The sequence below is a fragment of the Gopherus flavomarginatus genome, chromosome 9 (assembly GCF_025201925.1).
Source record: "Gopherus flavomarginatus isolate rGopFla2 chromosome 9, rGopFla2.mat.asm, whole genome shotgun sequence".
Lineage (NCBI taxonomy): Eukaryota > Metazoa > Chordata > Testudines > Testudinidae > Gopherus > Gopherus flavomarginatus.
In genome coordinates this window covers 35,408,686-35,434,047 of record NC_066625.1, presented here as the reverse complement: position 1 = coordinate 35,434,047, position 25,362 = coordinate 35,408,686, and the positions used below count along the sequence as shown (strand labels likewise).

General features: G+C 48.5%; 2 protein-coding genes across 4 annotated transcripts in view; one reads left to right on the top strand and one right to left on the bottom strand.

The window, feature by feature from the left end:
- XPO6 (exportin 6) overlaps positions 1-25,362 on the bottom strand; it is a 453,699-nt gene that overhangs the window by 183,136 nt on the left and 245,201 nt on the right. The gene's annotated exons all lie outside the window — the stretch shown is intronic.
- SBK1 (SH3 domain binding kinase 1) overlaps positions 1-25,362 on the top strand; it is a 78,888-nt gene that overhangs the window by 27,533 nt on the left and 25,993 nt on the right. The window contains exon 1 of one of the 2 annotated variants that reach the window (XM_050968333.1): positions 4,497-4,740. The exons of the other annotated variant lie outside the window; for it this stretch is intronic. The gene's annotated coding sequence lies outside the window, so the exon portion shown is untranslated. Of the gene's footprint in view, positions 1-4,496; positions 4,741-25,362 lie in introns of those variants that run through there. 2 annotated transcript variants of the gene reach the window in all.

Here is a 25,362-nt window from a genome sequence, read left to right as displayed (position 1 = left end):
ACTTTCAAAGAGTGAGCTTTCAAATGAGTTGCAAACCAAACACAGGTCTGCATTTGTAACAGATCTAGTGCCATGTTCTCAGTTGGGGGAAATCCATGCAGCTTGACTGACATCAGAGCAATGCCAGTTTAAACTGGCTGAGGATCTGACCCATTATTTGTAATGAATAGTTTGACCAGATCTGTCAGTTATTCCAAGAATGGTAGGGTGGGAAGGAGACATAAAAGGAAAGAGAGGACTTGTCTAGGACTTGCTCAGGAAGGACTATCTAACTGCCTTTCATCTAATCTGTTATCTACATTTATAGGCAGACCTTGCACTACCACCTTTAGTTAAGATTACCGTTATAAAAGACCTTCTTGTTGGCTGTTTGAAAACGTTACCAAACTTCAGCTGTTTGGACTGAAATTTTCCATGCTGGATGTCTGCCTCAAGATGGATTTTCTTTTCAAGGTCCAACTAAGATGTTCCAGTCATTTCTAAGAACAAAATTAGGGGAAAAGGTGTTGCTTTGCTATGTTAAAAAGATCTTTTAGCTGTTTGGTTGAGAAACTTGAGAGGGTGGGTCACCTTTTCGCCATTCCTGCAAAAATCTGCCCAAATTTGGGCAAATTATAAAGGTTTTTAGAAAAAATCTCTCTTTGCACATGCTATGTAGAGACTTGTCAGACTCTCTGAAGAGTCTGTCTGCATTGAGCATGCTCCAGCCCAGGGATATAGCTGTTGAGTAGGTCTCTCCCTGCAGTTGCTGCTCCCAGGTGCTGGGGTATGCTGTGGCACCAGAACTGGGAAACTATCTTTCCTGTGCTTTCAAGTGGTCCCCATGCAAAGTATGTCTCTCTTCCCCCTTTTAGTGCAGATCCATATAAAGGATGACAATCTATTACTGCTGCAGATTACGCCTGTAGCTGAACTGGCAGAGGTCTGTTTGGTGGATCTAAAAGTGACCATGTGATGAACCACATGAGGGTGTCAGCATCATTTTACATGATGGAATTTGTTCAGTTTGCTTTTTTTAAAAACCTAGGAAATTACACACATAAAACTATATTGAAAAGTCACAAGTAAGGTGGCAAAGTCAAGCACTCAGAAATTAGGAAATGCCATAATTAAGGAAGTCTGTGCAACCTTAATACTGCCCCCTTGTGTGTATGCATTATGCTAAAGTCTTTAATGATATGATCAGATACTATTTTTTCCATGGGGCCCCTGCCTCATTCAGAGCACAGGATGGACTGTGAATGGATCAGAACTAGATAGTGTAGGAGGCTGCAATCTGTAGGACTCCTGTTCCTTTGTTGCAGAAGCTGGAAGATGTTTGGTGACTGAGGCAGGAGACTGTAGGAAGAGAAAGGAGGGCCTCATGATTAAGGGACTTGAATCATAGAAATGTAGGGTTGGAAGGGACCTCAAGAGGTCATCAAGTCCAACTCCCTGCACTGAGGCAGGACCAAGTAACCCTAGACCATCCCTGACAGGTGTTTTTCAAGCCTGTTCTTAAAAAACACCAATGACAGGGATCCACAACCTCCCTTGGAAGCCTATTCCAAAGCTTAACTCCCCTCATGGCTAGAACGTTTTTCCTAATATCTAACCTACATCTCTCTGGCTGCTCTGCTTCTTGTCCTGCCTTCAGTGGACATGGAGAACAACTGATCACTGGTCTCTTCATAATAGCCCTTAGCGAATGTGAAGACTATTATTAGGTCCCCCCTCAGTTGTCTTTTATGAAGACTAAACATGCCCAGGTATTCAACCTTCCCTCACAGGTCAGGTTTAATAAACCTTGTTATCATTTTTGTTGCTCTCTTCTGGACTCTCTCCAATGTATTGAGTTTCTTCAAGTGTGGTGCCCAGAACTGGACATAGTGCTGCAGCTGAGACCTCACCAGAGCTGAGCAGAGCAGGACAATTACCTCCGGTGTCTTACATACAACACTTCTTTTAATACACTGCAGAATATTAGCCCTTTTTGCAACTGCATCACATTGTTGACTCATATGCAATTTGTGATACATTATAACCCCCAGATCCTTTCCAGCAGTACTATTGTCTAGCCGGTTATTCCCCATTTTGCAGCTATGTGATCAGGGTGGATTTGCTTTAAATCAAATTGATTTAAATCATGATTTAAATTACTAGTCAGGAAGACTCAGTTTAATCATGGATTTCTATATAAAAGTGCATTCTTGTTGGTTGGTATAACTGTAATATAGTCTTCACAACTCAGAGATAGATGTAGGTTTCATTTTTAGAAGGTACATAATATACATTTTAAAAGTGATTTATTTTGAAAACTTTTCAGATTAGTTTTACAGCTATATCAGAAAATGAATGATTGTTTGGTTGTTTCATTTACCAAAGGTAATTGAAGCAGATATTTATGAAGTCACTGGGAGGTGAACTATCTCCAGTTCAACAGGTTAATCATTAATATACGGAGGATTTTCTTGCCATGCTGTATTAGGAGGAGAACATCACCAGATAGACATTTAAATGGTTTTATTTAACTGAAAAACCAACGTTATGTATTCTGGATTTTTTTCTTCAACAGCAAACATAATATTTTAACAAAACAAGCATATACATTTTTGAATTTAGTTAAACATTCAAGTTTTTTAAAATCAGGCTTGTTTTTGTTAAAATTGTTTTTAACTCAAATAGTTAAATGAAATATTTAAAAAAAAAATTAAATTGACTATGTCAGCCAGGTCAACATGAGACACGATACTGGAGACAAAAGGGGCAGTGACGTTAAAGTGCTTTAACGTGGGCTGTATACAGGCCGGAACTTCCACTTTTTATGGTACTGTTGTACCGGCCCGTACTGGCCCACTTTCACCTCTGCCCCAGGATGAATTTCATCAGGCCCTGCTGACTTGAATACATCTAACTTATCTAAATATTTTTAAACTGTTCTTTCCCTATTTTGGCCTGCATTCCTTGTCCCTTATGAATATTGTTTTGAGTATCTGGTCACCATAAAGCTTTTTAGTGAAAACTAAAGCAAAATAAAAATTAAACACCTTAGCCTTCTCAAAGTCATCAGTTCTCCTTCCATACTAAGTGCAGGACCTGCACTGTCCTCAGTCTTTCTCGGGCTCCTAATGTAGTTAAAGAACCTCTTCTTATTGCCCTTTTTGTCCCTTGCCAGCTCTAACTCATTTGGGGCCTTAGTCTTTCTGATTTTGTCCCCAGGTGCTTGTGCTGTTCTTTTGTACTTCTCCATGGCAATTCCTTCTTGTTTCCACTTTTTCATAGAATATCAGGGTTGGAAGGGACCTCAGGTGGTCATATAGTCCAACACCCCTGCTCAAAGCAGGACCAATCCCCAGACAGATTTTTGCCCCAGATCCCTAAATGGTCCCCTCAAGGACTGAACTCACAACCTGTAGGTTTAGCAGGCCAATGCTCAAACCACAGAGGTATCCCTCCCTTTCTGAATAACTGGCACCCCCAGATAACTTGAGTTCTGCTCCCCCATCTCCTTTGAGCAGGGGACTGCACTGCCTGAGCTGCGCCTCCTGTTGGCCATTCGCAGCTGCGGGGGTGGCTCACTGCATCTGTCCAGGACAGGACCGGCACTAGGGGTTTGAGCGCCCTAGGCGCACGGCAATTTCGCCGGGCTGCGTGCTGGTCCCGCGGCTCCGGTGGAGCTGCCGCAGTCATGCCTGTGGCCAGTCCACCGGAGCCCCGCGAGGAGCCGACAGTCCGCAGGAGCCGCGGACCAGCAGACCCTCCGCAGGCACCACTGCGGCAGCTCCACCGGAGCTGCCTGCCGCCCCCTCCGGCAAAATGCCTCCCACCAATTATTCTGCCACCCTAGGCGATTGCCTAGGCTGCCCAAATGGTAGCGCCGGCCCTGGTCCGAGGCAGGGAAGCTGGACGACGCTGCGCCCACCAACGGGTGTCTCCTGCAGAGACAGCCAAGCTCTTCTCATCCTTGCTCTTGAGTCCTACAAGAGAGTGACACCGCTCCAGCCAAAACAAACACAGCCGCCCCCAGATTAACCCCGCCCGTGAGCCAAGGCGAGCCCGGGCCTTTGGCAGCCGATCCAGGCGCGTGTGACCTAGATCCTCGGACCGGCGAGGTGAGAGGAAGGCGGCGGCGCAGGAGCGCTAGGACCCGGCTGGCTCGGCCCGCCGGGGGCGGAGCCTGGGTGCGGCGAGGAAGGCGGCCAGTGGCTGAGCTCTCCCGGCAGAGACGGGGCGGGGGGACATCCCCAGACACACGCACCGAGCCAGGACAAAGCGGGGAGCTAGCGGCGCGGCTGGGGCGCACGGATCCCAGGGGCGAGGCGGCTCGGGGACCGTCCCTCCAGGGGCCGGGGCGCGCCGCGATGGAGCGGAGAGGCGGAGGCGGCGACGACGGCTGCTGTCCGGGCACCAGCGAGGACCCCGCCCGGCGCCGGCAGCTGTAGCAGCCCGGGGCGCTCGCCGCGCCTGAGCCGCCCCCTCCATCCCCGGCCGGCCGCGCTCCGGACCCGACCTGGCGGCAGCCCCGTGCCCGGGGCCATGAGGACCAGACCCCCCTAGCGGAGCCAGGCGAGCGGCGGAGGGGGCATGTCCCAGCCCCCCAGCGAAGCCAGGCGAGGCGGAGATCGAGCCCCTTCCGGGGGCCCCCCAGGGGCACAGGGAGCGAGCCCCGCCCGGGCACGCAGGGGCGATCGTCGGCGGGCCAGGAGAAGGGAAGGCGAACGTGTGTGAGGGAGCCGGGGGCTCGCCGCAGCCCCGACCCAGGTAAGGCCGCGCTCCGAGCCACCCTGGGGCCCAGATCTCCCCTTCGCGGCGTGGGTGCGGGTCCAGGTGGCGCCCAGCCGGACAATGCAGCGGCAGCCCCCAGCCCGGGCAGGGCCCTGCTAAGATAAGGAGGTCGCTGGAAGGCTGGACACCCCCTCTCCCCCGGGCGGTCTGTCCGTCCGTCCCCCATTGTGCAGCTGCAGGCGGATGCTCCGGCCGGAGGCAGGTGCAGGGAGGGTTGAGCTCCCCTTCCGCAGCTCGCTCCAGCCCCCAGTTGTTCGTCTGAAGGGCCCTTTCCTTTGTGTCTATCTTGTGTGCAAAGCCTAGTTCCCCCTCTCCGTCTCAGTCGCTCCCGGGGGGGCTGCCTGCGCTCGACGGCACCAGCCCCAGGCCAGCCTTCCACAGGGGCTCTGCATACACGCCCTAAATGCGCTAGATCGGGGCTTTGCATGGGGACGGCGGGAAGCCTCCCCCCCCATTGTCCTGCTCTGGAAACCGCCCCCCCGCACTACTGGCATGGAAATTGACATGGTGGGGAGTGACGGTGAAACAGGGATCCAACCTCTCCTTTTTATCAATGGTTGTCGATCCCGCCTAATCCTGATTTCCCCCGTTCACTCCAGGTATCCCCCCCCCCGCCCTGTAATGGGTACTGGAGTAAATACACAGCAGCATCGGGTATGGCTTGGTTCTGGCTGTGGTTCTGTCAGGCCGTGTAGGATGTCAGTGAGCTGGTAGCAGCACCAGGAGCAAATTCTATTGTCCCTCCACCCCTGAGCTCTCCCAGAGCTGGCACAACCTCAGCGTTTGAATTGGTCTCTTCCATCGACACACTGTAATCTGTTAGTACCTGTGTATCCAGGGGCCAGTGTTTGAGGTGACAAGTTCCCAGCAGTGGCGAGATCCTACATATTATGCACACCTGTATCCCACAGCAGCTTTCCTCTTTACCACCTGTACTTCCCCTGTGAGTTTAGGGTCCTTGTAGCTAGTTCTTAGGTACAATCCCCCCCGTCACCCCCATACCTCCCCTTGTTGCCTTAAATCCTCACTGCTGTTCTAGGAGGGAATCTTCAACACTGCCTAGGGCTACTTATTTGATCCCTTATTTACCTCGCCTCTGTGAATTGCTGAAACTTTGTCAGATTGCTGCATGGATTTTAGGGCTTGGCTTTAGAGAGAGAGAGAGAGAGAGAGAGAGAGTGTGTGTGAGAGAAGAGCAGGAGGAGGGATTATATTCGGAAGTCCCCATATATCATGCACTGCCTCCTCTGAGGCTTTCTAATGCTTCCAGATGTGCTCCAATGTTTGTGCTGTGAAACCCTCCTGGAAGAATCTTTTGCTATAGGCAACCCTGCTGGAAACGTTGTCCCAAAGCTGGCCTGTCCTCTACCCCCAGGTGGGTAAGTCAAAGTGCCGAGCTGGCAATCTCTCTTGGCGGAGGAGTGCTGATTTTCAGAAGGTGGCATATCCCCTCCCTCCATAGGTGCAGAGCAATATCTCCATCATTACACACCTTAAGAACTGGCCAGGGCTGTTTTCTCCTGGCAAACAACATACTGTAAATACTAGTTAATGGAGCCATTTAACAGCAGCGGTCCTTGTGAGCTGAGGAGATATCTTGTCCTGGTGACTTCTCCTGATGTCATTGGCCTTAAGGGGAGGTGTGTGTGGGGGGAGGGGGGCGTGACTCACCTGCCCTTTGGGACTCCCAGCACCTTCTTTAAGCATGGCAGGGTGATCACCTCCTGGGACATGTGTCGTAGAGCTAGATAGTTCTTGGTTTCCTCTCACTTGGTTCTTGGGCTCAGCCTTTCCAGGTGGTCCAGCTATTCAGTTGCTTGGGGTAGCTGGTGAGACAGGGAACGCAGCTGGTGTGGCCGTGCCGTGTGTGGCCATGTATTTTCATTTCTGCCTGATGATCCTGCTGTAGCTGGAGTCTTCTCTTCCAGCCTGAGTGTGCTGCTTGTCATTCAGCTTTGCCTGTACCCTAGGGATGGCATCCCAGGTTGGGAGGGGACTAGAGCCCAGTTGCTTTATTGTGCTGTATTGTCAAGGAACCAAATAATCTCAGCAGGGATCAGTTTCTCTTGGTAGCTTACAGAAACTCTGAACCAGAGAGGGAAACAGAGTGAGTCATGCTTGAAAGGAGTTGGAGCCTGAGTGGCAATGGAAATCCAGGGGTAAGGACTGGTGAAGAGGTTAGTGGGCTTTAGTTTTCTAAATGTGCCTTTTGAATAGTCACTGTGCAGCGGAGCCACAAGGGAGAGCGTGGCTGTAATAGCTCCTGAGGACAGGAGAGTGATTTTGCTCTGGAGTGATTGGTTGAGGACTGTGAATAGAGGTGACTCTGTTGACTTGACGAAATTGATTGCTGGGATGGAGCTGATGGATTGGGCTAGAAAAGGCAGGAAAAATAAAAAGAGAAAGGGGAGCAAGAGGGCATCTCCAGTGGCGGGATCGGAAGCTAGGTATTGGCAGTCCAAGTGGCAGGCAGTGAAGGGGTGAGCTGCCCACCTGAACTGGACAAACAGAGGGGCGTGGCAGGAAAGGTGAGAGCTGACTGGGTTTTGTTTTTTATCTTCATTCTTAGCAGGATGCAGTGGAAAGAACCTGTCATTGAGCTAGAGTCTAGCTCAAGAATCAGCTATGGTTTAGGAAGGGTGAGAGTGACCCAGTTAAATACCCATTGACCACCTACTCACCATGTGGCCAAATTGTGTCTGCAGAGGGTAGAAGCAACTCAAGGTGCTCAGAGGCCAGGGTTGCTGACCTACCAGATAGACAGCAGGGTGCATGATGTGCCTATATGGGGCTGGATCCTCAGCTGCTATAAATTGGCATAAGGCTTTTGTTCTGATTGCTGTACTAGTTGAGAATCTGGCTCATGGCATCTAGAGACCTGCTGGAATGGGCCTGCCAATTACCTTCAGTTGAAGCCAGTGTTGGGATGGAAGGAGATCAAAGAAGCATGAAGAGATGAGTCCAGGGAGCCACCATCTGGCATAGGCTGAGGAGGATAATAATTCCTCCTAGACTGAGCAAATCCCTCTGGGCGAAAGAGAGAGAGTTGGTGCATTGGATGGATGTTGCTTTTACCAGCATAGAGAGAGCTGGGTGTGGGGTGATCAGAGGGGGGATGATGGATCTCATGAGCTGTGTAAAGTCTCTTACAGAGACTTGGGGCATTGATGGGCATGGTAAATGGCAGCACTAGTGGCAGGCACTAGTAGGACATGGCACCTGGGATCTGCCTGTAGATGTTTAGAAACAAGGCTGAGGTTAGGGACTTTGTGCGCTGAGATTCTTCTAGTCCCACATGCAGGAGGATAGAAGAGCCACAGTTTGTGGCTCAGGGAAGGGACCGAGTTTATTAGGTTATGGGGAAAGGAGGGCTCTTAATCACTGCTGGCAATGACAGCAAAGAAGAGTTTGAAGGCTGTTTACATTGGGCGCAAGAGGGTGGGGGGAGAGGGAAAGCTGGCAGGTATAGAGAAGCTCTCTAGTCAGACAATGGACATAAGCTGGGGATATCAGAGGTACAAGTTCCACTGCAGTATGTATCCAGTAGAATGGGCTAGGATTGCCCTGCGGGAAGGGTAGGGTGAGGACAAGGAGGAATAATCCAATAAGGTATAACAAGAGTTTTGGCAAAATGGGCTGTCCTGTTACAAATCACAGCTACTATCAGCTGGGATGTTTGAGACATACCTGGGTGAGCTGGAAAGGCTGGGATTGGGGTAAGATCTCGCCACCACTGGCATTTCTGTGGTGGGAAGGGAGCAATTAGCAAGATGCTCTGATGAACTATACATGGGGAGCAGGGCTATAGCCAAAGGATCCATGCCACAGAGACTGCTCGAGTGATAAGAGTAGGAGACCCAAACTCAGGATGCAGGTTGCAAGAATACACATCCGGTAGTCAGCCTCCACATCAGAAGAGTTCTGGTGAAGTGTCCTGGTCGTCAGTGCATATAAAGAAGAGGTCAGCTACCCTGATGCTCCATCACAGAAGATGATGAGTGAATACCTGTCATGGGGATACTCTTCACGGGGTGGTGAAAGTGAGACATTGCCAGAGAAGATGGAAGAATTGGGGGTGAGTGGGGCTGAAAGAAGACTAAATGATTGAGTTCCCATAAATCACCAGCACTGAAGTCACTCTTCAGAGTGTTCTGAAGAATGGAGAACTGAGCTGGTAACAAAGATTTGTAATTTATCATTAAAAAGTGCTGAGAAGCCGGAGGACTGGAAGGCAGCCAACGCTGTGTCATCTCTGTAAAAAGGTGCCACACTAAGGGTGTGCTTGGAAATAATAGGCCAGGGAAAACAGTAGAGAAAAGCTATGGAAGAGAGAATTGCAAAGCATTGAAATGAGTGTAATAGTTTAGGGATGGCTTCCATAAGAAGAAAGGTGTTTGTCTCACTTGTTAGCACTGAATGATCAAACTAATGGGTAGAGCAGAAATGGTGGAGCTCAGTTATTTTCTCTTTCCAAAAGCTTCTGGGGAAGAGCCTCATAAGATGCTATTCAAGATCCCTGATAACCATGGGGAGAATGGTGAAGTCCTGTTGCTGATTAAAAGCTGACATGAGACATGAAGGGATCTCATTGGGGGGAAACATTACATATGGATGTCCTAAGGGTCTGTACCAGGACCCGTGTCCAATATATTTATTAACCTAGAAAGGGGGGCTGGGTTCCAAAGTGGAAAAATTTGCTCCGAACACAGAGAGCAGGACCGAGAGCTCACATACACCACTGTAATTGCATTAACTACAAAGGAGTCACGCTAGATTTACAGCGGTGTATGAACTGAATCAGGCCCTATATGATTTAACTTAGTTTAGAGGCATTATGAGGCAGGCTCTCCAGAAGAATCTGGAAAAATCAGGTGACTTGAAATTCAGCATAGAAAAATGCCAAAGGTGTGCCTATTGGAAGGAACATAGGACAGTGCCCTGCTATCACAGGCAACCTGTGATTCCTGTCAAGGGATCATTGAAACTACTCATCCACTCCTTGAGGATCTGAATTGGTTGTAACTTCTACAGAGAATTATCTAGGCATCATTGTGGACAACACAATGAAGCTGTGTGCTCAATGTGCAGCAGCCATGAAAATGGAGTGGATTAGGTGTTAGCATGACATAGGAAGGGGATGGAGAATGATGCAGAAAACATTATAACATCATTACCTTGAACAGTGTCACATTCAGATTTAGTTTTGTCTAGTGAGTGCCACGTGCACGCTCCTAGTTCATCATCACACGAGAACAAAAGGTCACTGGAAATTAAAAGGCAGTGTACTTAAAATGGATGAAGAGAGCGGCTTTTTGAGGGGAAGTTGTGGAACTTCCTGCTGCAGGATATCACTGAGGTAAATAGGCTAGAAAGATTAAGGCATGATTAGACCTTTATACAGGGTGAGGAAGATGGTCTTGGAATGAGACTCAGTCACTGGATAGCCAGTCAAGCAATCTGATTTCCATTTCTGGCTCTGCCACATGCTTCTTGTGTGACCTTAATCAAGTCACTTAATATTTTTGTGCCTCAATTTCCCATTTGTAAAATGGGCATAATACTTCCCTGCCTCCTAGGGGTTTTTTGAGCATAAATCTTTTTGAGCTTTTTGAGCTGCTCTGATATGAGTGACAGGAGCCGTATATGCACCAAGGCAGATAGAATAAGAATGGCAAAGTTTGTGATCCTGGTTGAGGACTCTCAATCTAAAGGCCTCATGACATCAACTTGGGTCAGGAAGAAATATTGCGCTTGGGGTATTGCGTCTGTAGATGCTCTCTTTGTGCAGTGATGGTTATACCATCCTCTGAGTTACCTGATATTAGTGATATGGACTATTTGTCTGCCCTAGTGTGGCAATTCCTATGAATCGGCCCCTGTACAAATATTGAATTTCTGCTGAGATGCAGTCTAGTCATGTTATCTGTATAACATGACCTGTCCTGGTGAGTTACTCTGCTGCCCACTGTACTGCTCATGGCCAGCCAAGCTGGCCATTAGTATCCATGACATCTTAGTGACCGGGCTTTCATGATACCATAATTATGAACTGAAGGGTTTTTTCTCCTATGCTCCTAATCAGTTAATTAAGTACAATATCCACTGAATGCCTATGTTTTCCAGGGGCTATATTGCAATATTTATGCTTATGACTGTTTACACTGCACATATTTTAATCTGTGAGGGTCTATTATGTGGCTGTTAATTTTTGCTTTTGGGATGAATCCTATGGTACAAAAGCCTTATCGGAAATTACTTGTGCTGATTCTGAGTTACCAGAAGAAGCAGTGTAGAAAATGGTATTGGCAAATGACAGGTAGAGATCCCATAATCCATGAGTAGGAATTGAACCCAGATCCAGTGGCCAGGGAGCTAGCCTAGAACTCAAGGCATGTGGGTTAAATACCCTGCTCTGCCACAGACTTCCTGTGTGACCTTAGGGGGGACACTTAATCTCTCTGTGACTCAGCTGCTATCTATAAAATGATGGCACTTCCCTCCTCAGAGGGTTGCTGTGTGCATAAATACATTTAAAGATTGTGAGATGCTCAGGTAAGGGGCCGGATCTGTACAAGAGACAGTTGGCGTGGCCTACCCAGGGGTGGGTTAGAGCAGGATCTTTGAAATCAGGCTTGCTGGTGGCTGCAGAGAGACCATCATGGTAGGGAGTCAGTGAGAAACCAAGGGCCAAATATCCTGCTGGTTTAAATTGGTGGAGCTCCATTAACTCCCACCAAATTGTGACAGATTACAGCAGCTGAGACTTTGTCCCCAGGAATCTGTCAGCATGGAGTTGGGGCTGGAAGGTTGAGATCAACATGTCCGTTGGATAAGGATTTAGGGACAGAGAGGGACAGTCTCGGGGGTTTGGTGGCAGGAAATGGTATGCTGAATCAGTGCCATAATTCCCTCCAGGAATTGCTGTCATGTAATTTTTGCAGATTACCAGATTATTATTGTTTGTATTATAATATTGCCTCGAGGTCTGCACTGAGATCGGGGCCCTATCGTGTCGACTGCTGTACAAACGTTTAGGCTACAGCTACAAGCCCTGAAAGCATAGAGTACATACTCTGCAAACCCAGCTAGCACTGGTGTAAAGAGCAGTGTGGAGGGTGAGGCATGGCTTAGGCGAGTTAAGCAGAGGTCCTACTTGCCTGAAGCCAAGGATATATACCCCACATGGCTCTCTGCATGCCCAAGCAGTGCTTCCCATGTCTACACTACTAGTTTTAGCTACTCAGTGCCCCACACTCTCAGCCTCTCCCTGCTATAGTGAAAGACTCCAGCAGCGGGGAAAGACTCCGGCAGCTCCTCGCTGCTGGAGTCTTTCACTGCCATGTGTACCCATAACAGTGAGTGTGGACTCAGCCTGCCTTTCACTGCAGAGCATAGCTCCATGTACCATACATGTCACCACGTGTAGACAAGGCCTTATGGAGGGACAATTCTTGCCACATGGACTTGCAGTCTAAATAGACAAGGACTAGAGCAAGAGGGGGATATAGAGGCACGGAAGTGATGTGACTTGCTCAAGGTCAGACAGCAGGTCAGCAGTCCCAGTACTCTAGTCACACCACACTGCCTTCCTGATATATGCATATAGTCCTTTTCTTCCCCACATTGTAATTTATGTGTTGTTTTTATTAACAAAGCAATCAACACTAAAGGTTATAGCTGCATCCATGGAAAAAAGAGGATGAAAGAAAAACACAAATCATTATACAAAGAACAGATATGCTGAGGTGACCTATAGTGAAGGTTGCTGCTGCAAAGGAAGGAAGGAGGGGATGTGGTTTAACAAATGGGGTGGCACAGCAGGACTCCTGGGCTCTGCTTCTGTTTCAGCTTGTGACATTTGTGAATGACTTTGCAACTCTGGGCCTCAGTTTCCACATCTGCAAAATTTAACCTAGCTGTTGTGAGATTGAATTAATTAATATGTGTAATGAGCTGTCTGATGGAATTTGCTAGGGAAGTGCAAAGTATAATTATTTATGTGTCTGTGGGGTGGGGGAGGGGACCCATCTTTGTGGAGGGCTAAGTCAATTATCCATGTACAAACCTACCTAGCTACTGACTGCCTCTTAAGACAGAAAAGAGCTCAAGAATATCCAGCAGTAAGAATATGAATGTAACTAGTATTTGCATGGAAAAATTAATAGAGCTGGTTGGAAATCTTTCATCAAAATAGTTTTTTGACCAAAATATGTGTGTTTTGGTTTGAAATCGAAACATTTAGAAAACTCTATTAATTTCAATGAAATGTTGTTTAGAAAACAAAACAAAGCATTTTGATAATATCAAAATTCCTGTTCCATCCTTTTTTAGAACATGACATTTTGGGTTTTTTTTTTGTTTTTTTTTTTTTTGTTTTGTTACAAAACAAAATCAGGGAGGTTTTTAGTATAAAAAGATTTTTAAAAGTTGAAATTGCAATGAAATGTGTGGATCAACCTGAAATAATTTGTTTTTTTTCCAAAATTTTGTTTTGCAGGAAATTTTTGAATTTTTGAGGTATGTTGTTTTGGAACTTAAATATATATATTTACAAGGAACATTACCCCCATGAACACTTTCCCTAGATGAATTGTCGACACTCCCCATAACAGCAACAGTCACTTAGGAGGAACATAGCAAAAGGGCACAGATATGTTGCTACTAATGAGGATCTACTGCAGGGGTCTCCAACGCGGTGCCTGCGGGCGCCATGGTGCGCCCGTGGACATCTTAATGCGCCTGCGTCCTGGCCCCCAGGAGAGCACCCGCAGCGGCATTTTGGCGGGGACGCCTCTCGATGACGACGCTTGTTGCCGACAAATGATGTCATCGAGAGGTGTCGCTCTCGTCATCGAGAGGTGTCGCTGCCGAAATTCAGAGGCATTTCGGCGGTTGCTCCACTGCCACAGTGGTCCTTCGGCCGGCGCCCGCCAGCCAAAAAGGTTGGGGACCACTGGTCTACTGTATTTCCCATATTTCAGAGTAGCAGCCGTGTTAGTTTGTATCAGCAAAAGGAACGAGGAGTACTTGGGCACCTTAGAGACTAACAAGTTTATTTGGGTATAAGCTTTTGTGGGCTAAAGCCCACTTCATCAGATGCATGCAGTGGAAAATACACTAGGAATATATACACCTCTACCTCGATATAACACAACCTGATATAACATGAATTCGGATATAACATGGTAAAGCAGTGCTCCAGGGTGGTGGGGCTGCACACTCCGGTGGATCAAAGCAAGTTCAATATAACGCATTTTCACCTATAATATGGTAAGATTTTTTGGCTCCCGAGGACAGCGTTCTTTCAAGGTAGAGGTGTATATATATCTGATGGTATGGCAGAGGCTTATTCATTTGCACATTTACTAATATGATGTATGCCATCATGTGCCAGCAATGCCCCTCTGCCATGTAGATTGGCCAAACTGAACAGTCTCTATGCGAACGAATAAATGGACACAAATCAGACGTCAAGAATCATAACATTCAAAAACCAGTCAGAGAACACTTTAATCTCCCTGATCGCTCAATTACGGACCTAAAAGTCACAAATCTTCAACAGGAAAACTTCAAAAACAGACTCCAACGAGAAACTGCAGAACTGGAATTAATTTGCAAACTGGACACCATTAAATTAGGCTTGAATAAGGACTGGGAGTGGATGGGTCATTACACAGAGTAAAAACTATATTTCCCCATGCTAATTTTGCCCCTACAGTTACTCGCACCTTCTTGTCAACTGTTTGAAATGAGCCATCCTGATTATCACTACAAAAGTTTTTTTTTCTCCTGCTGATAATAGTCCACCTTAATTGATTAGTCTCCTTAGAGTTGGTATGGCAACAGCCATTTTTTCATATTCTTTCTGTGTGTGTCTCTCTCTCTCTCTAGATATATCTTCCTACTGTATTTTCCACTGCATGCATCCGATGAAGTGGGCTTTAGCCCACAAAAGCTTATGCCCAAATAAATTTGTTAGACTCTAAGGTGCCACAAGTACTCCTCATTCTTTTTATGTTTCCCATACGCGACTGTTGCTGTTATGGGGAGTGTCGACAATTCATCTAGGGGAAAGTGTTCCTGGGGGAAATGTTACTTGTAAGTGTTGGTTGCACTTACAAAATGTTGCTGCAAATAAGCGTCAACTGTAATGGTATTTCCCACAAACTGGAATATCCAGTTTTCACCCATCTTTAAAAATTAATGGTGGATTAACTGATTTGGATCAAACAAAGCTAAACTGAAGCAGGGCGATTGGAATTGGATTCAGGAGAGCTGAGTTCTAATCCCACTTGTGCCTCAGATCTACAGTGTAGCTTTGGGTAGATCACTTTGCCTGGTCTCCCCCTTCCATCGTTTGTTTCTCTTGTTGGTTTAAACTGCAAGATCTTTGGCTCAGGAACCATCTCTTGTTGTTTGTTTGTCTGGTGTCTAGTGCTGTGGAGCCCTGATCGCATCTCAGACCTCTAGAAGCTTCTGTAATACAAACATATTGATTATGTGTATTGTGATGGAACCCAGGAGTTTCAGGGGCCTGCGATCCCCATCGTGCTAGGTGCTGTATAGACACAGAACAGACAGTCCCTGCCCAGATAACTGAATCTGTTTGGAGGTTTGACATGGGTTATATTTTTTCCTTATTGTTTCGTTTGTGCAGTTCTTGGTTCCAGTCAAGACCGAAATCTGGAATCTAATCTGGTCTCTCTGTCTAATCTCTCTATGGTCTGACTTCACCGGTTCCAGTCCTGTTCCATATAGACAAGCAGTTCCATAACTAAAACCAACATGCAGACATTGGTACTGCTGAGCAGCTTTAAAGGAGCCCAAGAGTGCTGTGGCTAATGGGATGAGAAGGACTCATTCTCCAACCTCTGGGTCCCTCTAGGTCAGGACTGAGGCACTGGCAAATGCTGGTGTTGTGTGAAGCATGCCCTGCATGTGTTGAGACTTCTCCAAACACTCCAGGGTGTTGCTCTGGCAGCTTTCCTGAACACTCAGCTCACACAGACACTCAAATTAAATACTGATTTACACAGCCCTGCTACCCTACAGAACAAGGATTCGTGCTCAGGGAGATGAGCTGTGTGATAAACTGCCCTCCATCTTTCTCATTTCAGCAGGAAGCGAAGGGAAATGTGCAGACAGCTCCCGGTGGGGAAGCACAGCTGGGAAGCTGGAAGGGCTGCCTGCTTTGCCTGTTGTTGTTTCTGTTACTGCTGGGCTCTGAGCACTAGGAGCTGTCCAACCCCAGCATGAGAGACAGTCCTAAATAGACAAAACAGAGGAGCAAAGCAACTTGCTTCAGATCATGCAGTGGGTCAGGGATCAAACGGGGACTAGAACTCATGTCTGCAGAGTCCTAATCTAGTGTCCAAACCCCGAGGCTAGGCTGTGCACTCTCTTCCCTGTCCCAGTGGGATCTGAAGTTGTGCAGGAAATACCTTGTAGGTTCCCAGCTCTTGCTGGACTGGGTTCAGGTCAGTCACTATAAGCAGATGCCCTGCCTGTGAGTAATCAGTGGTGGGGCAGCTCTAGGAGGGTGCATGAGGCTTGTATGCACCTATCTCAGGTTTGCTAAGAGGGGTGGATCGCTTTACATAATCCGCTGCCTTTCAGATCCACCAGGTGGGGCTGCAAACCAGCACCTCTGAGGGTCAGGCTGATGGAGGAAAGCTTCTGTCCAAGCCATGGTCATGGAGTAGCCTGATGCACAGCTGGTCTTAAACAACAGGCAGGTGCTTTGTTTAGATCCCCCACAGGGAGTGAAATTCACCCTGTGCAGAGGGCCAGCACAAGGCCTGGCCATTTGGAAGCTACCCAGACACTTCAGTAAGTACAGAATGGAGCTGCCCACTTCTGCCACTATTCCACTGCCCAGGCCTCAGAATGGTGCCATCATCTCCACTTGCATTTAAATACAAACCGATGGGGGACAATTTCAAAAGCGCCCTGGAGAGGTGTGGCACTGGCCCATTGAAAGCCAAGGGGCGTTAGGCACCTGGCTCTAGTTTTCCACAGAACTCATCCCCGACAGCTGTCACTTACTGTTCACCTTCAGAACTTTCCTGCAGGCAACTTTCTATACTCTCTCCTCTGTTCTCAGGCAGCTGTGTCCTGATGCTCTCTCGGCCTGTCTGTGTCACTTCTGGATGCCCAGATGAGATCTCTTAAGCCCAGTTAGGGGACAGATGATGAATCACAGGTGCACTGGTCGCTGCTGCCTTTTACAAGGGATTAGTGACCCTAGCCCACAGGGCCATCTGCAAACATCACAAGAGCCAGCAAACCAGTTTAATGATGCTGAGGAACTCTGGGGTTCTGCTGTGGGGTCTGGTCAACAGGGCTCCACCTAAAGGCAGTGTAATCAGGGACACAGCTCATTACACCAGCGTCCAGGACTATGGACTAGCCAGAGATTCTGGTGGCTCTTCATAGAGCAGTAGGTGCTCCAAGGTCCATTGATCTCAGGGACCCCTCACTCTCCCATGGCTGTGTCCGAACTAGGGTCCATTTGCCATTCAGCTCCAGGGGTGGGAGTGTTGTCTACACAGGGCTCGAGGCAGCAGCCCTGCTCAAGGCAAGGCTACACAACACAGTGCCTAAAACACCAGCCGCCGTCCAGAGCTCTGTCCACTAGGACTCCCACCACTGCAGCTCCACCTGTGATGTCAACAGAGGGCAGTGGGAGCAAAGGGGTGCTGGTGCAGATGGAGCCTCATTTCCCTCCCCTCCCCCCAGCCGCTGCAGTTAGCGATGGCTCTTCTGCCATCAGCTCCCCCAGCGGACACGTGCGGTGCTCTAGAACTTGCACCTGCTGATGGGCCATCGGAGCCCAAGTCTTCTGCAGTAGCTCTAGCATGGAGGCAGGGGTTGTTGGCAGCAGAAGGCTCAGAAGTGGGAGGCTGTGGGAGCAGAGCTTTGCCTGGGGCTGCGGGCCCCCTGGAGCCGGCACAAGAGAGTCCGTCTTTGGTCAGGCTGGCCCCTGATACAGCTGCTGCTATCCCTTGGGCCAATGGTCTCTTTCTAGCTGGTTTCCCTGGCTTTCGGTGGGGTAACAAGGGATTGTGCTGCATGATCTGGTGTCTCCTAGCTAGGCCTAGGTAGACAGTGGACATGGTAGATCTCTTCATCATGTGATCAGCGGGGAGCAATAGCCTATCTGTAAAATAATTTCACCAGAGAGAAAGAAGGAGGAGGCCAAAGCATAGGACAAGGAACTGAGACCACTGGTTCTATTCCTGGCTCACTGTTCTATTCACTGCCTCACTGTGTGGCATTGAGCCCATCATTTCTGCTCTCTGTGCCTCAGTTTTCTCCATGTGTACTGGAGGATAATGCTCTCTCCCAGAAGATGCAGTCAGGGACATTGCTAAAGTGCTTTGAGATCCCCAGGCGGAAGGTGCGTGAGAATCAGAGGATTTCATTATTGTTATTGCTTTGGGGATGGGCACCTAATAAGTGTGTGTAACAGAGACAGACCATGAGGTGAGAGTTCAGAGATGAAACCAAAACTCCGCAGATGTTAAACAGAACGGGCCCAATCCTAGTGTAACCCACCCTCTATTGACCCATTGGAGCTGCTGCAGTTCACACCAGCTAGGGCTCTGGCCCAGTTTCCGCCCTCTCCCATGGCACAAGCTGTAATTCACACCGTCTGTAGCAGGTTTCCAAAGCAGGTATTTTTTCCTTTCATTCCCTTCCCCAGGGAGCTCTCACCCCAGACACAACGTCTGGTTTAAGCAGTCAGGTTGCTACCTTTTACCCAGTTTTCTGACTGGATGGAGTGAGGGCCGAAGAGCTCAGGCAATGTGGTGGTTGATTTATTTCCCCTGGCTCAAGGTCACCTGGCGAGGGTCTGGGCAGTGCCACTGTCATACAGCCAAGCCTCGCTGAGATGTTTCCATTAGCATCTGCCTGCTCTGCTCATGTTAGATCCAGCTCTGAACCCATTGACTTCGACTCCATTTAATAATCAGGTTGTTTCCTGGCCTGTAATTTTTCGATTGGTGCTGAGGTTTCCCACCCTGTAATTGACAAACAGACGCTCTGCCCCTCCCTGCTGATGTCCTGGGGGGAGCTTTTGTCACAGGGTCTCCAGGGCTGTTAACGAGTGGCCAATTACTTACTGGCAGAGCTGAAATACTGCTGCACCTAGAAGTAAAAACCTGTCGCCTCTGAATGCTGGGGAAGCATTGGGGTTTAATGTCTGTCTCTAACCCACTGCCTCATCCTTCACACCAGCACCTTCTGTGGGAGCCAAGCTGCTGTCCCCTGAAATGGAAAAGCCTGTTAGGGAGTCCAGGCCATCTCTGTGGAAGGGATAACTCTCAGCCTGTGCCTCTGAGCTATTGGGGATCTGAGCCTGTGGGGGGTAGGTGGCCTTGCTGCCCAGGAGCAGGCTCCTAAATCCTGTTAAGTATCACAACAGCCTTCCTCGCAGCCCTCTTTCCCAGGGCATCGGGAGGGGAGTGAGATGAATACAGTGCACTGATGATAATGCAACAGGTGACAGAGGTGCATCTGGTGCTGGACAGAAGTAGGTCAGACGGGTATCAAGTCTCAAGGCACAGATGAGCACAAACAGGGCAAGACAAGGCAGAGAGTGGCCTGTGCAGGAGGTGGCAGGAGTCTTGATTTTGTTCTTTGGCAGCCATAGGAGTAGTTTTACTTCTATGTTTGTGAGGGCAGCTACAGCCAGGCCAATGGAACCGGGGGGAGAGGGGGAGGGAAATTCTGTGCCTCCCCAAGGCTTGCAGGGCTGGGCCCACTGTGGGGTCACTGGTGGCCCGTTGGGCCGGGCGCCTGCCCCTGGTGGCCCTTTTTGTTGTTGTTGTCATTTTTCCGCCCCTGTGGCTTTGTGCCCTGGGTTGCTGCCCCACTCGCCCTGCCTGGTTGCAGCCTTGTGCTTTCTTATCCTCCCTCACTCTGGGTCTGGAGAACAAAAGGCCTCATTTGTGTCTTAGTTCACTCTATTTGTTTATGAATACTTAACTGGAGACTTACAAAATGTGGAAGGTGGGCAAGGGGGGTGGATCCACATGGGGGAGTTATTGTTCTTCCCACCATTCCTCATGTGAATCCCCCTTAGCAGATTAGCAAGCACTAGTGACCCTCTGGAGCTGCTGCTGACTAGAGGTTGCGGGGAGTGGACTTTTTTCAGAGCGGGGAGCCCTATGGACAATTTTCAAAGGAGAGTTTGTGTTTTCTAACACACAAGACGACTGATTCAGCACCACAGAATGGCAGGGAGAGATGAAGGGGCTTGTGGGAAAAGATTTGGTACTAACAAATGCAAAGCCAGGGCTTCTAGCTTTCCCATGCTGTGCATTTCCACTGCTACCACAGAGCTCTGTACTGCATCAGTGAAAGCAGCCAGTCTTCCAAGTTTCATTTGCTGCTGCTTGGGAAAACTCTGAGCAGCAGCAGCTGGGGCTGTGATGCTCTCTGCAAACCCGGCATGACACCACTGCCTCACGTTTATATTTAGAACACGCCTCGCAACTGTAAAGGCTAGAAACATTTTAAAATTAAACAGCAGACAGACAGAAACCATGTGGCCCTAGCTACTGAATTAAAGCAAGCTGATTTGGTCCTGTATCTTTAATAATGCCTTTCCATGACTTCTTCGTGTAACCAAACAGTGCACAGTTGCTGCAGGGAATGAGTGGCAAGCGATCTGGGAAGGGATGTGTATGTGAGAGGCCTTCTCAAGCAGTCTACAATATAGACATGTTTGAAAACCATTTAAAGGCCACCTGTAGTCGGCAAATTATTTTTTTTCCCTGGGCCCTTGGAAGACAGTTCAGAAAAGAACCACTTTGTGTCTGGATCTCAATTCTAATGCTATTGCTTGCACTTAAATAGGACTTTTCATCGAGAGAGATCCCATATCTTGACAAATTTCACGTGTTATTCCCCTATTGCAGATGGGGTAACTGAGGCAGAGTTTCAGACAAAGAGTGATCAGCAGGGATCCTAGAAATCTGTTTGCCACAGAAAAACATGGAATTAGCTTTTTTTATAGGGGTTTGGTTAATGCAGAGAGTCAGATAATAGAGGCTCAGATAAACGGGGTTCTGCTGTATATCAGTAAAACATTGTGTTCAACTGTTACCTCTAGATATTGTGGCTAGGGTATCCAAAGATCAGCATTTCATTTTAATTGTGGAAAAATGCAGAATGTTGTTGTTTTTTGTTTAATGGAGAATTTTGGATTTTTTATCATGGAAAACTAGGATCCCTGGTGGTCAGCCCAGACCTGCGTGGGACACAGACTAGGAGAGACAGAGCGCGTGTAACTGCTCCCATAGCTTTGTGCCCTGGGCTGCTGCCTCACTTGCCCCCTGCAGTTGGGGCGGGGAGCAATGCCCCCCCGACTCTCCAGACTACGCCCTTGTTGGCAGTCTCAGCTCAGTAACCAGCAGGGCTATGGGATAACCCCATAAAATGTACCTTTTGCAGATCCTCTGGAGCATTTGTAAGGAGAAATCTGGCTATGGAGCAAATAAAACTCCATTTCTTTGGGGGTGAATTTGGCTTCCACTCCAGGCAAACAGAAACACAGGCTGCGATGTCTCCTACCAGAGGACATGCCAGCCAGGTAGCAGAACTGGGCACCGATCACTGCTGTCTAGGGCTTTAGCTGGGTAAAAGAACATATGAACGGCCACACTAGATCAGACCAAAGGTCCATCTAGCCCAGTATCCTGTCTTCCAATAGTGGCCAATGCTTGTTGCCCCAGAGGGAATGAAGAGAACAGCTAATCATCAAGTGATCCATCCCCTGTTGCCCATTCCCTGCTTTTGGCAAACGTTTTTCAACTGAAACTTTTTGCTTTGGTGAAAAATGCAGATTTGGCCTCACTGACATGGTTTGCAAATTTGTGGCAGCTTTGTCAAATGGTTTCAGTTGAGGGGAGAAAAACAACAAAACAGTCTGAAAAAAAAAAGTTCAAAACGTTTTGTGACATTTTTTGAACAAGCCTTTGATTTTTCTCAATTGAAAATGATTTTTTTATTTTGAAATTTCCTTTAATGCTGTTTAATTTTTTTTGTAAAACATTAAAAAACAATCAGAACGGATATAAAATGTTTTGTTTGACCTGAAAAAGATTTTTTTTATTGTTTGATTCACCAAATTTTTATTTTTTTAAATTTCATTTTGGGGATGACCCCAAGCAATATTTTTTTTTTCCGATTCTTCAGAATTGTCAGTGACCTGGAAAATCTGTTGTTTGCCCAGCTGTGCTCAGTGTCCAGCTCTGTGGGATCTCCAGCCTGAGATTAGCAAGCTGCAGGGTGGGTATGCAGGAATGTCCGTGCAGGAGGCCGAGCTTGGAGCTAGGGATGGGGGAAGCCCAAAGTCTCATCAATTTTCTAGTATCAATCTTGGCCACTGTGTGGGGTTTGGGACCAGGGATGTCGCTCATTTGATCGACCTGTATGTAGCCTTTCTCTGGGGGTGCTCAGAGCAGTCACAAACTTGCCCCAGGCCCCTGCAGTTGCCCCAGGCCCCTACAGGGATGGGTACATGGGGTTGCTCTGATACCCCATGTACCCATCCCTCATTACCCAGCTATATTCCCTTCCATCTCACACAGGCCCACTGCATTCTGTCTCCGTCATGCACGTGCCTGGCTGTGATACTAAAATAGGGAGAAAACTCTGTCAGCTAGCAGTGGGCAGGCTGCCATGGGGTAAAGTTAGGCACTACCAGAGAGCTGGATAACAGGGACAAAGCCAAAGCAGCATTGGGAAATGTGACTCTTGGAGAGAAGAGCCACATGCTTACAGGAGACAGTCACTGTCTATAAATACATACAGCAGCCATGGAGTGAGGAAGAAGTGGGTGGATAATCCTCCCTAGTCAATGAGATAAATGATTCCTGTGCTTAAACAGAGAACAATTTCAGTCTGACTAGTAGGAAGCACCAATCAAACCATTGAGCCCACAGAGGGAGCTGCCACATGGGAGTTATAGGATCGCCATCGTTGGAGAGCGTGAAGTGGGTTAGCCACAGGCTTCAGAGCTGGGCTTTAAGGGTGACGTACAGCATTTGTCACTCGCGGTCTGTGTACATTGCTAGTTGCCCACTTTCTGCTGAGCTGGGATGGTGTACCCTGCGCTAACTGTGAGAGACTTCGCTTTTGGTGAGTGGTTCCCCTGAATCTAAGAGAAACCCCGTCAGGCTGAAACGGGAGGGTTGATCTTTGCGCGTGGAGCAAAACTCAGGAGGAGGGATCGTTTTGTGGTTAAGACACTGGACAGGTACTCGGAGGTGGGTTCAATTTCTGGCTCTGCTGCGCATCCTCTGTGCACCCTTGCAAGCCGCTTACTCTCCACCGCTCTTGGTTCCCCCTTGGTAAAGCGAGGCTGCACTTCTTATTTCCACTGAGAGCTCTTTGGGACAGGCAGTATCTAGTGGCCAGACTCTAGCAAAAGCTTCCCAAGCAGAAGCTGTCTGGCTCTCAGCAGGCACAGACGCTCAGTCCTGCCCCTTTTTGAGTCTGCTCTTGTGTTCCTTGCATTCCAGTGAATGTGTCCATGGCTCACTCATTTCACCAGCTAGAGCCATGGCACTGGCTCCAGCTGGTGAACAGTTCCCTCCATGTATGTAGAACTCATTGCACCAGGGCCATGCTTTTTAAATGCGGTCTGTGATGTTGAGGGGCCTTATTTCCTGGGGGCTGAAGCATCCCTTTCCTCTTCTTTGGCAGTATGGTCTGGCAGCTAGTGCACTGGGCTCAAACTCGGCAGAACTGAGAACAGAACCTGGTCTCCAATCAGATGTGGATTGGGGCAAGTCACTTCACCTTCCTGGGCCTCAGTGTCCTCATCTGTAAAACAGGGACAATGATTCTTCCATCCTTGGTAAAGCACTTTGAGGTCTGATGACGACAAATGATGAGCCTGGGGCATTACCATTACATCCGAGGACTGCTCCGGAGTTGTCCTGAGGCTGGTTGGTGCATTATCGATTCTGTCCCAGAATCCAGGCTCTTGGGATTTCTTGGCAAGTTAGCCCTGGCTCCAGTTCCCCCATGTGCACCTCTGGCAGGTGATGTAGAAGGTTGCAGATGCCTCTAGCCACAGTGGAAAGCTGAGCATGCAGCTTTCCCACCAGGAGGCATTGCAAGAGGGTGGGAGTGCTGTCTGGAAGATACTGTAGTTCCCGTTACATCCCACAGGAGGTGCTGCAGGCAATGGTGCAGAAGCAGCATAGCTGAGAGGACGCTCCCAGCTCCTGCTGTTCCACCTCTCACAGCAGGAGGTGCTGTAGGGTCAGCTAGTGCTGTGGTAGTGCTGGCCCCACTTGCTATCTCAGGGAGAAGGTACAACAGTGAGGATTCTGGGAACAGCAGGGACGGACGGAGCTTGTGCTATTTTTACCAAAGGACACTGGGACCGTAGACAGGTGCAGCATTGCAGGCAGCCGCCGGGGCTGACGTATCCAGAGCAGGGAGATGGATGGGGCTCGTTCACTCTGCTCACCTTGCATTTTGGAAAGTCATTAATTGTTGCATGGCACCAGTGCAGCACAGCCCCCTCCTCGCTCCCCTCCCCCAGCAGGGGATTCTGAAGTGATATTTGTAAGGGCCAGGTGAGTGGATCCTGATCCGACCCAAAGTCTGGGTCCATTTGGAAACACCACCTTCCCTAGCTGGGCTGGGGCTGGTGGATTTACACCCAATCATTCACCTAACCCTGCTGTGCTGCAGCTGCCGAGGAGGCAACTCCTAGCTAGACAAGGAGACTGGAAGCTAACCCAGGACTCCCTGCAACCCCCGCATGACAACTGAATGGGGACCGCTGGGACCCACTGCTCCCCATAGCTCGGTATCCACATTTTCCCCACCCTACAAATGGGAGTGAGGCCTAGTGATTAGAGCAGGGGACTGGGGATCAGGACCAACTTTTTTTTGATCCAAACTGTTTTTCAGTGAAAAACTCAGATTGGTGACACTGAAACAGTTTGTGGCTTCGTGTTGCTTTCAGCAAGCCGGTTCATTCAAACCCCCCAAAAACATTCTGACAAAATAGAACCTTTCAGTTTGACTTTTTGTTTGAGATTTCCTTTTAATTTTTTTTTTTAAAATTGCTCAAGAATTAAAAAAAAAAGGGTTTTGATCTAAGACAATTCTCCACCATTTTTTCCCTCTAAGCCAGTTTTCCTGAGATCACTCGAGTGTGAGACTTCAGCTGGGGTCGAGTAAAACCAGGGAAAGCGCATTCCTTCTGCACATTAATAACTCAAAACCGGCAGAGCTTCCAAACTGCCCTCCACAACCCACCTGTGGGCCCCCAGCCTGCAGTCGGATCCTTGTGGGTGGATTCCTGCCCTGTCTGCAAGTACGTTTGGGCACCTGGGTTAAGCAGTGCAGCTCTTACTGCAGGATTGGGGCCTCAAGCTGCAGCCAAGCTCCATGCAGTGCTGCAGCATACAAGGCAGCTTGTGGATAATGTGACAAATAAGGACCCACAATCAGTGGCAGAGCTAATAGCAGGGGGCAGCAGCACCGTCCTCCCCAGTGGCCTTTAGGTGCATGTGTGGCACCTTTTCAGTCCAACAGGTATAATTGAAAATGGCACCACCAGTG